A 6,033-nucleotide genomic window follows, 5' to 3' on the forward strand; every position below is an offset into this window, starting at 1 on the left:
GGTTGTGAGCCACCACGTGGTTGCTGGGAATTGAACTCAGGACCTTTGGAAGAGCAGGCAATGCTCTTAACCTCTGAGCCATCTCTCCAGCCCGAGTCCTCCTATTCTTATCATTCCTAGAGGAGACAGTATTCCTAGGAATTCCTTGTCTACAGTCCCTTTCTTAGATGTCCTATTCTTCCACAATTAAAACATTTGGCATTTTGGTGTCTCCTTATACCATTGGAAATCGCTTTTCCTACCCAAGCTTCAATACTATAGTCAAATGTTTCAACATTCATTGTATGCAAGATCCATTTATCTATGGGTGCCAATCTAACTTTTAAAGGCCCAAGGATCTTCTTACATTCTAAGTTGGCATTTTCAGAAGTCAAGAATTCAATTAGTACATGTCTAGCTTCAGGGTCTGTTACACCTTAGTTAATCTTTGTAAGAAGTCAATAAAGGGTTCTCTCTGGCCCTGTCTAACCCTAATATATGACTCATTCCTCTTTTCTAGTTTCTGAATCCTGTCCCAAGCATTTAAAGTTGCTGTGCTACATAGGAACAAGGTGTGTTCATTATAGCGAGCCTGTTACTGAGGATCAGAGTAATGACCCTCACCAAGAATTTGACCTTGGGAAGTCAAGTGCTTTCCCCTGTTACCCTAAAATTTTTGCCTCTTCTCTCCAATAACACTTCCAAAGCAGCTGAGGTCCATTTTCTAGAACCACTGAGATTGATTGAAGCTAATTGTGTGGCTTTGCCTTAGTGCTTGAAGCCCATGTTTTCATCATTTACCTGACAAATGGTGAATGTAGTCTACAAGAAGCTATTGCTTGTTTTCATTTATTTTAGATCACTCATATGTATTGGTTCCCATGCATATTCTTTGACTACCTTAGGGTACTTTGTGCCAGGTGGTCTTTCTGAGGAAATTACTGGATATGCAGTTGAAACTCTGTTTAAGTCATCCAGGGGTCTGGCATGTACCGATGAGGCTAAATCCTGTCCTTGTACCTTCTGTCCCTGCTCATCAATTTCAATAAATTCCTTAATCTTTTCTTTTTTTTTTTGATTTTTTAGAGTTTTTAATAGTCAAACACAGAGGTCTGCTTCATTTCAGCTCCTTTACTGCCAAGCCAGGGGGCAGGGACTGTTTCAGTTTCTTGGCTTTCTCCTTGTCTGTGATGACCAGGGTGTAAAGGTACCTGCTGCAGCGAACCTTGAACTTCACATTATCCTTGTTCTTCTTGATATTGACAGATTTGGCATCCTTCCACCGAGCCGTCAGCAGGAAGTCCTTGATTTCCTCAATTTTCCGAGGCATGGCGACCTCCTTAATCTTTTCAAATCTTTTTACTACTGCCTTTTTTAAAGTCTGAATCTCCTGTCCAGTATTCTGTTCTAATGTCCTACTGAGGTATGAAACTTGTCCAGTAAAGATAATATCTCATCTTTGGACATATCATAACTTTTCGACAGATTTCAATAGATCCAACAGCACAAATTCTTTCATATAATTTTGTCAAATTGATGCTATCCCTCTCTGTAATATTGAACCATTTTTTTCAAGTGAGCTAATATTGAAAACAAAGCTAATTCCTAGACTCAAAGGGATGTAGAAGGAAAAATCATGTAAGCTTTGCAGAATACCTTTCAAAGCATAAGCAAAATGATTATTGAACTCCTGGATGTTATCAGTCATTTTTACAGTTTTTCAGATCTTACCTGTTGTAAGGCAATTATAATGAATTGGAGTAGGTGTAATAATTGTTATCAGCCAGCAGGTGTTGCAGTTGCAGCCACGTGGCCGAGAGACGCTAGCAGCAGCGAACAGCAAGTGTTGCTTACTTAGGTACTGAAAAATATGCGTTGTTTAACAAATTAAGAGCAGTTATTAAGGTGATCAAATAATTCCGAGAGTTGGGGCCTAGGAAAAAGAGAAAACCCAAAGTTTTTTGTCAGTGTGAGTTACAGACTATGCACCACGGGGATTGCAGGCAGCAGTGTGTGGGTCGTGAGCTGGGGAGCACTGAGTGGCAGCCTGCTGCATTGAGGGCTGGCTAGAGCCGCAGGTGGGTGAGTCAGTGCCCAATGTACCACGTGGCTGGTGAACCAATCTCAAAAATACTGGTCCCCACGTTCGGGCACCAGATGATGATGGAAGTTACAAAATAATCCCACACTAGTTCAGAATTAAGTATAATAAAGGATTATTTATTTAGGGGGGACTTACAGATCACTGTCCTAGATCACAGTCCTCTTCATGAGTGGGGAACAGCAACAGAGTGTAGCAGCCAGAAGTGAGAGCCAGAAGCAAGAGAGTGAGTCCAAGCTTTACAGCTGCATTTATAATACATGAGACCAATGCACAAGTGGGCTGGTATCTTAAAGGCTATTGGCTGAAGGAGCTGAAGGAGCTCCCACAGCACAGAGGCCCTTTACATGCAGGTGTGTGTGTGTGTGTGTGTGTGTGTGTGTGTGGCGTGGTGTGCTTATGCCCATGTGTAGTGTGTGCTCTTGTGAACATGAGAGAGTATACTACATGTGCACTGTGTGTTCTATATAGGTGTGTGCATGCCCACATGTGACTGGATGTGTATGTGTGTGAGCATGTGACATATGCACAAGTGTGTGTGGTGTTCTCCCCAGGCTTGCCTACTGCCCAGGGCATCGACCTCCCTGGAGATTCCTTGTCCTTGTCTTCTCTGGTCTGGGTCCTCTCACCAGTGTCTGGCTCAGCTGTACCTGCAGACACTGTGCCCTTAGGTCTCCTCTTGCACGTGAGGTGGAAAGCTGGGCATCCTACAGCCCCACCCAGCTGCTGCTTTCAGCTCCACGGCCCTGGGGGACGTCTCCTACTTCCCTCCCTCCTCAGGCACTCACTGGAAAGGCTGAGTGTTGCAAATCCTTGCCTTTTTGAAAATTAAAAAGGTTTTAGAATTGTATATGGATCTTTATCTAAGTATCTGATTGATTAACTTATGTTTGTTACCAAGTCAGGCTGCAGAAATGGTCACAGGCGCCATGGCCTTTTGCTTACATGCTGCCTTTGTGGGGCCCTTAACAGCAGCCATTGTGTGGTCTCATCCTGTTTCGCTTTCTTGGCAGCCCTGAAATCCTGCTCTCTCTAGGCTTTTCTAACTTCCAGTTTCTGATTCCTCTTGGCTATTATATCAGGAAGAGCCACACCAGCAATGGCCCCTGGGATTTGGCTGCATGTGGGGTACTTTGCTTTTTAATGTCTTCTGTCTTCCCTTTTGATGTGTTTTTTTCCCCAGAGGGCAGTCCAGTTCATCTCATGAGGATCCCTCCTGGAAAGAATGTGCATTTTGCATTAAGAATTGGAAAACTTCCCATGGGTCCTGACATAGTATGCCCCCATGTCTGGGGTAGATCTTATACCCATTGAAACCACAAGGTCCGCCCTTCTTATTGAGGACTGGCCCCAGGAAGACGATGTGGCTGAAGCCAAACCTTTGAGTTTTGACTCTAGGTCTTTATGTTTAAAGGCTTTTCTAGTTTCTCAAAACTAGAAAAAAAATGAAGTTAGATTGCCTCAACTCTACGCTTCCCTGGCCAGCGGAGGTGGGAAGCCTTAGAGACTCTCTGGGACGGTGGTTGTGGTGCAGATCCCTTGAGGCTTGATCGGAGCCAACCACATCAGTTAATGCAGCAAAGATGAATATTGTATCATGCATGTAGATGTGCACCTCAGTTCAAGGAGGTTTCTGGGAACTGCTTTCAATTGCCAGGTTACTGACCCAGCCTTGGTAGGTGTCCATTAGCATATAAACAGATAAAGAAAATGCAACTTTGCTCAGCCTTCTGAGTGCTGGGACCACAGGTGTGAGTCACCACATCTGGCTTAGACTTTCAAAAGGAGATCTTGGAATCTGTGACAGTCTGAATCAACCCAGGAGGTGTTAGGCCAAATGAAATAAGCTGCACACAGGAAGAGGCATAGCAGTCATCTGTGGAAGCCGATTAAATACATAAATAAATCATAGCAGCAGGCTGGAGTGGGCAGAACCAAGTGTAGAGGGAGACTCGTCAGGTTTTAGAGACACGGTTTTAGAGACATGGTTTCTCAGATCCATGGACAGAATCTGGCAACAGTTAGCAGTCAGGGTTACAAGTAAAAACCATAATGGCATATATATAAGAAGCTCCAAAATAATATAGCAAGGGCATCCCATTCACTTTTTCCTCACTGATGGTATTGTACAAATAGCCATGGTTATGCTAACAAAACTAACAGTGGAGGCTGGGCCAGAGAGGTGGCTCAGCAGTTGAGAGCTGTTTCTGCCTATCCAAAAGACTCCAGTTTGGTTACCAGAACCCACATGGATGGTTCACAGTTTCATGGCATCCGATGCAATTTTCTGGCCTCTGAGGGTACTTCACACACAGGATACGTAAGTCATGCACACACACACACACACACAAATTAAAAAAATTAAATCTTACAAACAACAAGAAGAAAAATCTAACATCTGCACAGTACTGTAAATGCAAGGCTTTTCTCTGTCTCACCACCTACCTGGACCTGCTAGTTCCCTCAGTTGCTTATGAAATAACCACTCTGAGGCTTATTATCAGTTTGGCCGATGTCTTAGGCTTCTTTTTTTAAAAAATAAATATTTATTTATTTATTATGTATACAATATTCTGTCTATGTGTATGCCAGCAGACCAGAAGAGGGCACCAGACCCCATTACAGATGGTTGTGAGCCACCATGTGGTTGCTGGGAATTGAACTTAGGACCTTTGGAAGAGCAGGCAATGCTCTTAACCTCTGAGCCATCTCTCCAGCCCATCTTAGGCTTCTTATTGGCTAGCTCTAACTATTAAATTAACCCATTGTTATTAATCTGTGTATTGCCACAAGGCTGTGGCTTACCGGTACAACATGTTACTCCTTCTGCTGCTTCATGGCATCTCCTTGACTCTGCCTACACTCTCTCTGCATCTTTCTTTGGACTTCCTGCCTAGCTATATTTTGCCTATCCATCAGCCAAAATAGCTTTATTACCAACCATTAAAAGCAACACATGTACAGAAGGACTTCCCACATTACAGTACTCCCAGTTAAACTACTAAATCACTGGCTTTTATATGTGGTTTCCTTTTTCACCGAAGTGTGTGCCATACATCCAAGTTGTTTGTGTTAAATTCTGTTCTCTCTGTTGCTGAATTATCCCATCACATGGATTTGCCAAACATGTTTATTCACCTATCAAAGAATTCTTGAGTTTTTCTAGTTTCCTATGATTCTAAATAAAGTTGTGGCATAAGGGACAGTTTAGCAGCCTGGACGGTGCCCCCATTAGCCTGTTAGCAACCTGTGCTCGTCAGCCTGCAAGTGTACCTGTTGTAAACAGTGGAAGTAAGTTACTCCTCTCGGCAACCTCCTGATCACAATGAATCTCTATTTAGGCAAATCCTGGAATAGCACCTGGAAATAGGCCATAGGCGGATCCAGCCTCAAATGGATTTGGGTGTAATAAGGTAAAACTACGTCCCCAGGTAAGCTTTCAGGGAGAATCCTCAATTTACCAGATGCTTCATAATCTGTCAATGAAGACAGCGAACCACCCAAATGATGCCTCTTAGCAACCAAATTTCTTCTCCCCTTGAACCCCATTAAAAAATCTTCTGAGCAATCAAGGCTCTCGAGTCCCTTCATCTCTAACCTGTACTGACACTTGGCTTTGAATAAAGTTTCCTCGCTGCTTTGCAATCTGTGTGGGTTTTTATTTCATCCCTGAATAAGAAGCCAAGAATCCAGAAACGCCAGACCCAGATCCTAACGTAGCTCTGAACGTATGTGCATAAAATAAACAAAGTGTTGCCATGGACGTGCAATAGAGAAGGACAGTTTTCTCACCCACCAGTCCTCCAAAGCCAGTGTTCTGGTGTCCTTTGTAGCTGCGGTAACTGACCAGCATCCTGGTGAGTGCAGGTCGACCACAAACTCTGTTTTCCATCACAACCACACATTTTGTGGGAGAGAGAAAGAGGACGGATTTCAAGTGTGAGACAACTAGA

At 43.5% G+C, this 6,033-nt stretch overlaps 1 pseudogene; it reads right to left on the reverse strand.

Annotated features, from left to right (window-relative positions):
- Positions 1 to 1,053: 1,053 nt before the first annotated feature.
- LOC101998826 lies at positions 1,054 to 1,309 on the reverse strand (annotated as a pseudogene).
- Between the last annotated feature and the right edge of the window lie 4,724 nt (positions 1,310 to 6,033).

Source organism: Microtus ochrogaster, unplaced genomic scaffold (genome assembly GCF_000317375.1).
Source record: "Microtus ochrogaster isolate Prairie Vole_2 unplaced genomic scaffold, MicOch1.0 UNK6, whole genome shotgun sequence".
NCBI lineage: Eukaryota > Metazoa > Chordata > Mammalia > Rodentia > Cricetidae > Microtus > Microtus ochrogaster.